The sequence below is a fragment of the Rhinatrema bivittatum genome, chromosome 10 (genome assembly GCF_901001135.1).
Source record: "Rhinatrema bivittatum chromosome 10, aRhiBiv1.1, whole genome shotgun sequence".
NCBI lineage: Eukaryota > Metazoa > Chordata > Amphibia > Gymnophiona > Rhinatrematidae > Rhinatrema > Rhinatrema bivittatum.
Genome location: NC_042624.1, coordinates 41,684,684 through 41,697,426, shown reverse-complemented (window position 1 = coordinate 41,697,426; position 12,743 = coordinate 41,684,684). Strand labels below are relative to the sequence as shown.

The 12,743-nt window shown below is 40.3% G+C and overlaps 1 protein-coding gene across 3 annotated transcripts in view; it reads left to right on the top strand.

The window, feature by feature from the left end:
• Positions 1-12,743, top strand: part of PLPPR5 (phospholipid phosphatase related 5) — a 755,539-nt gene that overhangs the window by 165,769 nt on the left and 577,027 nt on the right. The window lies entirely within an intron of this gene.

Below are 12,743 nucleotides of genomic sequence, written 5' to 3'. Positions count from 1 at the left end.
ATCCTGAAAACCAGACCTGTCGGTGGCACTTTAGAACTGGAGTTTGCTATTCTTGATCTAAACAGTGGTTCCCAAACTTGTCCTCAGGGACCTGGTCAGCTTTTCAGGGCATTATTTTCATAGAGTGGAGGCCAGTGCATGCAAATATCTCATGCATGTACACTCTGGGTGTGCTGTAATCTTGACCAGTTGGGGAGGGGGATGAGGTCCCGAGGGAAGGTTTGGGAATGACTGATCTAAAGCAAACAAGAACAAGTTCTCAATCTGGTCTTGAACTTCCCCCTCTCCCACATCTCAGTTCCAGCCAACTTGATTTTTCAGGATATCCATATATACATGTGCATGAGATATATTTGCTTGCATCAACCTGACTTTTAGTTCTGATGTATGCAAAAATATCTCATGCATATTCAGTGTTGAAAGCCTGAAAACCCAACTAGTTTGGGGGAGAGAGAAGACAGAACTGACTATCAATGATTAAAAGTCAGAAAATATGTCACATTCACTGGGGAAGAAAAATGTTCAGAAATTATTGCTTGGTGTGTATGAAGAAGAGTTAAATAGTTTGAAAGAATGGTAAGTAATAGGCAAGTGAAGAAAAAAAAATCAAATGTTGATAAAATTTGAAGAATATGCAGTATACAATCCTTCTACTAAACTATGGAGTCTATTTACTAAAGTGCATTAATGCTCATACAGACATTAATACACCTTACAAATATGTTAATGTGTTTTAATGCTTTCAGCATTTTGAAACATTTGAGTGCATGTGCAGGACATGTGACGCCATTTTGGTTTTTGGAGAGAGCGGGGCTGGAGAGAATGCGCATCTCTCCTGACCCCTATCTTCCACTCAGATAGGATAGATGGAGGTGAGAAAGGACATTGGAATCCCTTCAGAAGCTCTTGGAGCAGGGGCATTGGAAAGCTGAGATCACTTTAATGTCGATGCCAGTGAAGGGGCTTGCCATGGCACATTAACATTGATGATCCGTAGGTAGGGGGATCAGGGTACCCACCCCCCTATCAGGGTTGGCTTTATTTTCTTTTCACTTAGATTTAATGGGAATCCCCTGACGCAGGCACGAAGGTACCAAAACACTCCAGTGTCAGGAGAGAAAGGTGGCAAATAGAGTTGGTGTCTTTACGCTCCTGGAATGGGAGTTCATCAAACAGGAGAATTTAGGTGTTGGGAGAGAAAGCCGCAGAGTAAGGTTGTCATTTCTGTGCTACCTTAATGGGAATTTATCTATTGGCATGCTCCATACCTTAAAAGTGATTGGCCAATTTTGATGTGGGCATTGTTTGCCTTTTATCAAAATCATCTCAGTAAGTGAACAGAGTTCGAGACATTGGTCCTGATCAGACAGAGACTGCTAAACACTGGTGCAACTTTTTACTTATTAAAATAATTGAAGTGAGAAGGTTTTTGAAATGACTGGTTGGTGATGACTATTACTGATGCAAAGTGATCAAGTAGCATTGGAAGATTACACACTGAATACTAAACTTTGAACACCAGTCATTGCTAATTGAGATCTGGTTTAACATCGGACCTTCCAAGGGACATCATTATAAGTGTCTCTGCTTGAGGTGCTCCTTTTTTAGGAGTGGACTTTTAAATTTCAAGCACTTTTGAATGTGATGTTTATGAATTTTGCACTTTGTGTGTATTTTAAGCAATGAATGTGTTGATGGCAGTGAATGAATGTTTTTTGTAAGGGTGGATGTGAAGATGGTTTCCAAAATTTATATGTGCATTTAACCTTGATATTAAGAGTTTCTTTAAAATCAAAAATTTCTCATTGATTGAATTAAAGGTAATATATTTGGGATTGTAGATCCTGGCTGTTCTACTTTTGTTTGTTTGGTTTCTCACTTATAGGACAGCAGGTGTGGTTTGGGTGTTTTTTGTCATTAGCTTTTACCACTGCCAATAATGCACACGTGTTACCAGCCATGTGGAATCATCTGACAATCATCTGACAATAACCAGTGCTAAAACAAGCTGTTAATGGCCATTTTGTATGTGGTTTAGTAAATAAGCCCCTAGGGGGGTAATTTTGTAAACTGCCTTCTTAAATTTGAAATTAAATACACAAATAGGTTACACCAATTTTCCAAGCAAAATTATTGAATGACTTTTCCAAGGGATTCTGGGTGTAAAAACAGCATGTAAGTACGTATGTAGGTAGCATGCTTGTGCCTATGTACTATTTTATAAACACCGAGAATACATATGTATTTTTGGTTCCATGTGTACATTTTACCAGGGAAAAATAGGGGTGGTCTAAGGAAGTGCCATATAAATATAAAATAAAAAGCAATGAAAAAGAGAGTAAGGATTTACCCATCAAGTCCTCACTACCAACCCTGGGGACTATGTTCCAATTTGCAGCTTATTTGCTGGTTGTTCTCCTGACGTTGCCCTTGGAGGAAGCGATGGTTTTGAACCTGCTGGGGTACCGTCTGGACAGTGAGAAATCACTGAGTCTAAGGCATCGAGTTCTTACTCCCCCATCCTCTGCCCCAGTTGGTGTGAAGATGACCAAAGATTTATGAATATTGAATTCTTTGTCTTTGGTGTCAGGCTGGGAGTCCTGCTGGTCAGTGAAACTGTTCTGTTAGTTGGGGTTCCTATGTTGGATGCTGAGCTCCAGAAGATGTGTGGCTGCTCCCCAGATGAAGGATCAATACTTGTTACAGCTGTTACAGAGGCAGTGTATGAAGGAGCAGGCTTGGGTTATTCCACTTTGGTCATTCAGATATTTGACAGGCAGCCAGGAAGGAACAGTTAACTGGTGACATCTTAGATTTTTATGCTGGAAGAAGTAAGGAATGACATAACCAGGATGGAACTTTCTTCATCAAGTTATATTTATGATTTATCTAATGTTACTAAGGAAACTGAGTCCAAAGTTTCTGTTCAGGACTTAATTCTGAAGGACTCTGTTAACTATCTTGAGGTTTTGGAATGTCAGATATCTGCATTTCAGTCACTTGACACTTCAGTGCTTAAGATAGTTCTGTACTTCATAACAAAATTGAGGACTTGAAGAATTCCGTTAGGATGAATAAATTATGTTTTATCAATTTTCCTAAAGTATCTAATGTGATGTCTCTAGATATGATTAAAAGCTATTTTCTTGAGGTTTTAAAGAAATCAAGGGAAGATTTGCTGCCAGCTTTGAACATGCATTATCTTCCACCAGCTAAGCATGGCGATGGTGGCCAGGGAATGACCCCTAACAGTCATCTGAGGATAGCTTAGATATTACCAAATTATCAGTACAAGCTCAGGAACAAGAGTTCTCAAAGGCTACACTACTCATGTCCTTTATTTTACAACCGGACAGAGGCTGAACTCTGAAACCATTTTTTATCTAAAAAAGATATCATTTTAGGGGGTGAAAAGGGTTTGAGTGTTTGTTTGCTAATGTCTGTAGGTTGAAATAAATTAGATGGGGGGAGGGAGTGGGGAAGAGATGCTTTGAGCATTTAGTTTAAATTTTAGATTAAATATCATGGAAATCGCTTACATTTTTTGATCCTCAGCTTGATTTTTTTCTTTTTTTAGAATAAAATCAATTCTAGCACCATGCACCCTCTTGGATGAATATAGGCAGGGGGATGTTGATTAATATTCTGCAGACATTTCTCTTGATGACTGGATTTATGTGTTATGCCATGTGTTCACATTATTTCATGTTCTTTTTTCTTAATTCTCTATTTTGAGATTTTCTTTTTGTAATGTGACTTGGATCATCAGCCTTCAAAGCAAATATTCTGGTTTTGACTTGTTTGTTTTGTTATTTTACTTTGTCTATGATGAATATAATTTTCTATTTCAAGTTGGTTTTTGATGTTTATGTCAGAAAATTTAATTTTTATAAAAGTGTGGGCAAAATATGAAAGCTAGAAAACTTTGGCATTATTTACTTCTAGGTTGCAGGTAGTTGAAGATAATATATACATAAGGAAAAAAGGATGAGTAAGTTGATGGTCAAAATTTCAAATCTGTGTTTATAATTATAATGTGTTCTGTAGTGTATATAAGTGATTAGTATACATAGGAAATTAACATGGCAAAAATGCATATAACATACAAATTGAGTAATACCCCAATTATTCCAAGAAAATGTTTAATTAACAAAAAATAACCATATATCTATATAATGAGCAAGAATCAATATTTAGAGAAGGGACCTTATAACATCACTGTTTACCTGTATATATATCCTCCTATCTATAAACAGTCTCTTGTATTCTTCCTTACATATGTATTAACAGCTTACACTGGGTGGTATAGTGGGACTTCATTTTGGCTATGTCATTATAGATGGTGGGATTTCACTTTTTGTTATATGTTTCAAGTGCCTGTTTGGTATTTTGTTTACCGCTTCCCTGTTAATAAAAAAAAGTATTTTGAAAAAAAAAGAAAAATTAAGTACTGTACCTTTCCCTTGGGTTTTTGCATCTTAAATGCATTACTGTGCATTTTTTAGCATTAAATCTTAGCTGCTGACCCTAGACCATTCCTCAAGCTTCACTAGATTCCTCCTCATGATTTTCACACCTTCCTGACTGTCCACCCTGATGCAGATTTTGGTATCATTCATGAAAAGAGAAACCTTTCCTGACAAAATTTCTGCTATGCTGCTTGTGAAAATGTTGAAAAGAATCATCCAAGGATAGATCCCTGAGGCACCACTAGTAACATCCCTCTCCTCAGAGGAAATTCCATTTATCTCTAATCTTTGTTGCTGTCCATTCAGCTAGTTTATAACATTGTCAGTCACTCTAAGTGCCCTACCAAAAGTGCTCAATTTATTTATAACTTGCCTATGCGGAACCATGTCCAAGGCCTTAGTGAAATTAAAGTATAATATATCTAATAGGGATGTGAATCGTTTATCTGACGATTGAAAATATCGTCCGATATCGGGGGGGGGGGGGTCCCCGATAGCATTAGGAAACCCCACGATTAATTTAGTGGGTTTTCTTATCGTTATGGGGGGGGGGGCAGGAAGAAAGGACACAACCTAAAAACACAACCTGACCCTTTAAAATGAGTTTGTTAGTATCCCCCCACCCTCCGGAACCCCCCCCCCCCCAATTTTTTAAATACCTGGTGGTCCAGCGGGGGTCCCGGGAGCATTCTCCCGTGCTCGGGCTGTCAGCTGCCACTAATCAAAATGGCGCTGATGGCCCTTTGCTCTTACCATGTGACAGGGGCTATCGGTGCCATTGGTTGGCCCCTGTCACATGGTAGGTGCACTGGATGGCCCGTGCCATTTTTAAAGATGGCGCCATCCGTCCATTGCTCCTACCATGTGACAGGGACTGGCCAATGGCACGGATACCCTGTCACATGTTAAGGGCAAAGGGCCATTGGCGCCATTTTGTTTACTGGCAGCCGACGGCCCGAGTGCGGGAGAATGCTCCCGGGACCCCCGCTGGACCATCAGGTATTTAAAAATTTTTTGGGGGGGGGAGTCCGGAGGGGTGGGGGGATACTAACAAACTCATTTAAAGAGTCGGCTGTAGTTTTTGGTTATCAGACTCGGGCGCAGCCTATAAAAAAAAACCCGATTAGACTGCAAGATAAAAATTTCACGATGTGAATCGGAACCGGAATCTGAACCGATACCGGTTCCGATTCACATCTCTAATATCTAATGCTCTCTCTTAATCCAACTGTCTGGATTAAGTGAGAGCATTTCTGCTCTTGATTCTAAGGAAATAAATGTCCAAAGAAACATGGATTATTTAAAAGAAACCCCTGTGGTGTCAAATATTCAATTATTTGCTTTTATTTCATTCCACTAATCTGTTTTTACTTTCCAGAACATTGATGGTTCCTTATTGGATACCTGAGGAAATAAATACATATAAATCAATTAGAAGAATAATAGTAGGCTAAGTCTTACTAAAGATTGGAAAATAAATTTGTGAAGTATTTCGGGCAGGCACTGCCTAAGACAGGAATAGGCAACTCTGATCCCAACAGATCTGGCTTTCAAGATATCCACATTGAATGTGCATGAGGTATAGTTGTAAACAGTGGACACAGTGCCTGCAAGCCTACCTCATGCATATTCATTGTGGATATCTTGAAAACTAGGTCTGGAGTTGCCTACCTTAACTTAGCAGCCATGAAAAGAATAGTCTTTGGTTATCCATGGAAAGACAAATGTAATAGATTCTAAAATAAAACAGTTTTTGGTCAATTAATATGAAACTTAGAATTTATTTACCAGGAAGGAGTTCTATTATTTATAGATCTCTTTCCTGATTTAAAATTCAGTCACTCAAAGTGGTGTACAACAAAATAAAATACATTGATAAACACCAAACAATAAAATAAAATAATCATTACCGTTATATTCCAACATGCATAATTCATTTTCCAATTAGTAAAATGTAAAATGTGACAAAATATTTAATCTAGGATCCTGACCATGTTTGAGAAGAATAACATTACATTTCTGATACTTTTTCTGATTGGTATCTCCACATGATTAGAATGAAGAAAAGTTGTTAAGCAAACCTCTTGATGCCTGGACTATGCTGATGCTAGCATGCTGCCCATGAAATACAGAATCTATGAGACGGTTTGCTGTAATTTTGTGCTAGAAAAAGGGACCATGGTTTAAAGAATACAGGCCCATTCTACACAATCCTATATAATGCTTTGATCCACTTACATAAGGCTCTGTTAACACCCTTGGCATTGGGATGATTGTACATTACATTTAGGATCTGGGTGTATGCTAATTTTATTAAAGGATATAGGTTAAAATAATATTGATAAATATTAGAAATGTTTATTAAAGAGAGACAAATTTTAGTGTTAATCAGGGGCTCATACTTGATATTGTTGCAGATGCTCAATGTGAATGAAGATCCATTCAACTTTTACTTTCACTAACAAGGATATTGAAAAGAGAGAACCTAAAATAAGCAAGATATTAACATCAAGAATACAGTACTCATCCCGTCAGCATTAGAGTGGCAAGAATCAGCAAGTTCAAACTTGCCTGAGGATATGATAAGATGCCTCAGAAAATAAAATTAGCAAGGTTTAAGAAATGCAGAAGACTGTCAGAGCACTATCATGTTGTGACTTGTCTTTTGAGTCAATAATCATGTCTGGCTATCTGGCCATTCCTTTCTCAACTGCACTGAAAAAAGAAAAGGATAATAAAAAATGCAAGATTGAAAGGAAACACTTGTTTAGAGTCTCTAATCATGCATTGCTTAGGAAAACCATGAATATTTTGGGACCTTCTATTCAAAGAGAAGCTTAAGGCTAATAATCTATTTGGAAGGTAATTATCTATTAAACACCATGCCCCTGATAAATAATCTCAATTTCCAGCATAAAGATGGATTTTTTTTTTTTTTTTTTTTTTTTTATAATTTATTAATTTTCTCAAAAAACATTTACATGTAATAAGAAAAGGAAAATAGTGTGTTACAAACATAATACATAATTCCATACACTTCAACCATTAAAAAGAAAAAATAAATTTTTGTAACTAACACATACAGACCCCATAATCATTGGGGAGCCTTTCTTCTAGAATTATTTTAAGGAAATTATAGAAATTACAAGAATTCCATAAACTTCGAGAGAAAAATCTATTCCATTATACCAAACTTTAACTCTTAAATAAGGGCTTTAAACCTCTCGGCCACTTTTATCTTGAAGAAAAGTTTCTAAATGTCCTGGGTCCACGAAAATAAACTTATTCCTTTGATAGGAAATCATACACTTGCATGGATATTTTAGAAAAAAGGTGGCCCCTAGGGCCAAAACCCTCTGCTTCATTAACAGAAATTGTTTCCTTTTGTGCTGGGTTACCCTAGACACATCAGGAAACATTTGCAATGTTTGTCCACAAAAAACATAATTTTTATTAAGGAAATATTTCTGGAGAACCAAGTTCTTATGACTCTCTAATGCAAATACAACTACTAATGTAGATCTTGATTGGATGTTATCCACCGATGCCTCTAAAAAAGATGTCAAGTTTGGGCTATCCGGTTGGAGTACATCCATATCACCATCTTTTTGTGTATTTTTTTTCACATTAGATATATAGTACAAGTTAGAAAGAATTATTTCTTCAGAAATACCCAAAATTTCTTTTGAGTATTTCTTAAACAATTCATTTGCAGATAACAATCTAGTTATAGGGAAGTTCAAAATTCTAAGGTTCTTTTTTCTTAATACATTTTCCACATTTTCCAACTGCCTATATATCATTACTGTATCTTTAATAAATGCTGATCCTGATGCCTGAATAGTGGCAACCTGTGTAGATGTTATCCCATTAGATGCCTCTATGGCTTGCAGTCTCTTTTCATGTTCCTCTAGGGCTTTCTTAGTATCTGTAGCGAATAAGGTGGCTTGATTCATGGACTGGACTAATCTCCTGTCCATGTTGGTTACTGCCCTCCAAATATCAGTCAAGGAAATATTTTCCGGTTCAGGTATGTTCAGATCTAAAATAGGGGAGGGGTTAACAAAACCCTCTTTTGCAGTTATTACACCTCCAACTGCTCCCATAAACATAGACTGGACCGGATTATCCTCCCCTGGTGGTTTAGCCGATTGAATTGCCACACCAGGAGAGTCCAATTTCACTTCATTGGGCTCTCCTTCCACCAAGGGTGAAAAAGATGTTTGGTTTTGAGGAGGAGAGGTTCCGGAATCCCCAGATGTAAAAGATATCTCAGTAGCCAATTCTCTCATGTTTTGACTCACCCTCCGCTGAAGGTGGGCATCCATGGGTCCTCGGACTTCCTTCGACGTCGGCGTGGAGGTCTTAATTTTCCTCTTTCTCCCCATTTGCTGGTTCCTCTTCGAGGTGAAAATGCGCCCCTTTGGCGCGCCCCTTTGGCGCGCGGCTTCGGCGCGCCGGCGGCTGCGCGCCGCTGTGGTGTCTCTTTATACCCACAGCGGGTCCCGCTTACGTCGGGGGGGGGCGGAGCTCAATCCCTCGCGGCTCCTTCCTGGTGTCACTCTCTCTCCTGCTCCTCGCCCTCGGCTCTCGGCACGGTAGGCTCCCGGGCAGGGTTTGTGGGTTAGGATCTTTTATACCCACAGCGGGTCCCGCAGACGTCGGGGGGGGCGGAGCTCAATCCCTCGCGGCTCCTTCCTGGTGTCACTCTCTCTCCTGCTCCTCGCCCTCGGCTCTCGGCACGGTAGGCTCCCGGGCAGGGTTTGTGGGTTAGGATCTTTTATACCCACAGCGGGTCCCGCAGACGTCGGGGGGGGGGGCGGAGCTCAATCCCTCGCGGCTCCTTCCTGGTGTCACTCTCTCTCCTGCTCCTCGCCCTCGGCTCTCGGCACGGATTGTGAGGGTTTTGCATGGAAAAGTACAACTAAATAAACTCATATTGCCTGTGGTAAGAAATGAATATATTATTTCAGATATGCCATCAAGGTGGCATAGCACAAGGCTTCCCAAACCTGCCCTTGTGACCTCACAGCCAGTCGGGTTTTCAGGTTAGCCACAATGAATATGCATTAGATAAATTTTCACATATATACAGTCTCCAATATATACAGATTTATCCCATGCATAATCACTGTGACTATCCTGAAAACCTGATTGGATGTGATGCCCTTGGGACAGATTTGGCAAGTCTTGTGCTATGTTAAGGCTTCCCAAACCTGTCCTGGTGACCCCTCAGCTAGTAAAGTTTTCAGGATATATAAAATTGCATATACTGGGTATGTATCTCATGCATATTTATTTTAGATATCCTAAAAAAAACTGCTAGGTATGAGATCAATAGGACAAGTTTAGGAAACCCTGTGCTTTGACCTTGAACAGGATGCTGGGCTTGATGGACCCTTGGTATGACCCAGTATGGCATTTTCTTATGTTCTAGGAAGATTCCACCAGTTTGAATTTGACATAGATTTGTAAGGAAATATCCAGGTCTTTGTAGAGGTTTGCATGCACATTTTTGGTCTCATTTTGTTTTAATTTAGTTTTTTGTTTGTTTTGTTTATTTTATAATGAAAGGAACAAAAAAATCAAAAGTTAAAAAGAAACCAAACACCAAAATGAAATTAAAAAAATAGCATTGGGTCCCATGCTGTGCACCTTTCCCTGCCAACAACAATGTTTAAAAATCCCCAACCCCCAAGCCCCCTCTCCATTACCTTACCCCAGCTGTCGGGTATCCGCAGAAGCGACTAGAGTAGGTCCCAACATCTGGGCCAGGACCTAGGCCTAATGCCGGGACCTGGCCTGGAGGCTAGTTCCTGATGCATGGGCCTCAGCCTAGGGTCAGGCCCAGGTCTCAGAGCAGGTTTGATGTCCTCTTTTCTTCTTCAACTAACACCGCCCCAGCGGATGGCACCATTTTGATGTATGGCATTGCTGTACATTACCATACATCAAAATGGCGCCGTCTGATGGGGTGAATATGCCGGAGTTAATTAACTCTGGTGACCCCAGTGGACAGCATCAGTGAAGAAGAAAAGAAGAGAATGTTGGACCTACTCTGAAGCCTTGGCTCTGGACTTGGGTCTGACCCTAGGCCAAGGCCAAGGCCTAGGCATCAGGACCCAGCCTCCAGGCCAGGCCCTGGCATTGAACCTGGTTCTAGGCCAAGGTCCCGGTGTTGGGACCTGGCCTCTGTGTTGGCTCCTGACATTAGGCTTGTGGTATTGGGACTAAGTCTAGTCTCTGGCCTAGGCCAAGTTCCAGGCATCAGAGTCCGGTGTCTTTGCTGGTCTCAGCTTCAGGCCTGGGTCTGGGCTGAGACCCCAGTGTTGCGGTCTGACCTCCAGGTTGGGCTTAGAATCGGGCCTGGGTCTGGGATAAGGCCTTGAGTAGGCCACGGCCGAGGTCACAGCAACTTACCATGGCCTCGGCCTATGCAAGGCTGAGGCTTCGACCTGGGCTTAGGCCTCACTGGTGGATCCCCACCAGACCGGGTAAGTGGGGACTATGGGGGATCCCAGCCCCAGCATTTTTCTGGGTGGTGGAATGGCATTGGGAGGCTATGTTTTTGGGTTTGTTTTTAAATGTTTGATTCATTTTTGTGACAAGAATGAAACGAATCAAACATTCCATGAACCAAAATTCATGGGGAAAAAACCTCCTGAAAACGAACCAAAAACCAAAATGACACTTTTTTCCTGCACATCCCTAGAAAAGAATGCACATTTCCCATCTAATCTTTTACCTTTATTTTTGGAATTTATGAATATATACATGTTTATAGCTTGAATGGCCATTTATAGCTCAATATTCTTAAAAAGCTAAGGGGTAGATTTTAAAAGAAGTGCATGCGTGTCCATATACGCATGCTTCCTGGCACACACACATGGATGTGCCTCTTTTATAACGTGTGCGCTGGCGTGCGAATGTTATAAAATCTGGGGGCTGCGTGCGCATGCACGTCCGGATTTTATAATCCGCATGCACATGTGCGTGCGGAATTATGCAATTTCCGCACGGCGACGCATGCTGACCTTCCCCAGTTCCTTCCCAGTCTGCTCCAATTAAGGAGCGGACTGGGAGGGAACTTGCCTACCCCCCTACCCCTTCCCCTTCCCCTCCCTTCCCTTCCCCTCCCCCTAAACCCTACCTATTCCATTTTTTCTGTTTCAGTACTCACTTCAGGGCTTGACCTCAAGTAGTGAAAAAAGTCTGGGGTTCTCGAGAAATCCCCTTGTTCCACCCCCCTGCTGCCCTTTGAAGTGGTCAAAGTATAAAAATTAATTAATAAAAGTATAGCATGTTAGATGCAGTGTCTGTGCCCTCTTTCCAAAACTCCATCTACTTTTGGTGAAAAACTCTTTGCGATGGGGCAAAGATATATAATCAGACAGTTGCTGCCATTTTGTCATTCAGTATTGGTTAATATTATATGCATGAATGGACAGGATGTCTGTCTTTCTTAGATGTTTTAAAAATCTGTTTGCTGTTCCACATGATTTTCTACTTGCATTAGCTAGAATAGGGGTTAGTTAAAAGCAATATCTAAATTGCCTTATATTTGTACAGCATTTAACTTACAGAAGATGGTTATTTGAAGTCAATATTTGTTCAATTGAAGGTGAATTTTAAAAGAGATAAGCAAAAAATTGGCAGATGCATGCGCATAAAGTGCATACGTATGTCCGTCCTATTTTATAAACCTCGCACATACGCACTCAAGTACTGAAGTAAAAGGTCAGGGTAAACAGGGGGGCATTCAGATTGAATAAGCGAGGGGGGAGGGGTCTAGATGACCTAGAGAGAGACTGGGCAAACTGGTAGATTAATTGGTGAAACTGGTAATTTCCTACATGTACATGTTACAAAATGTGCTGACTTGCATGTGTAAAAAGCAGACAGATGCTAAGAAAAATATGTGAATATCATTTCCTCATATAAGTGCTTAAAATTAGGAGCACACATATTCATGAAGAGGCATATTTTGTATAATGTGTGTGCACTTGCGAGAACGATACAAAATATTAGGTCATGTGTGCCTTTCTGGAAGTATCACCTGTTCATGGAAAGGGAAATGAGAAGCTATGCCATATAGATAATTTCAATTCCTGGTTCAAAACCTAATGTACAGAAAGTGGTTGTGATACATTGGAGGCTGAGGTCATGTATGGAGCAGTAAAAGGCTATATGGTAAGGATGGCCTACATTTGTCTGTAGCAGGAAGGAGGATGCTAAGTGAGAAATTCAGATCGTATATTATTAGACATTTAAACT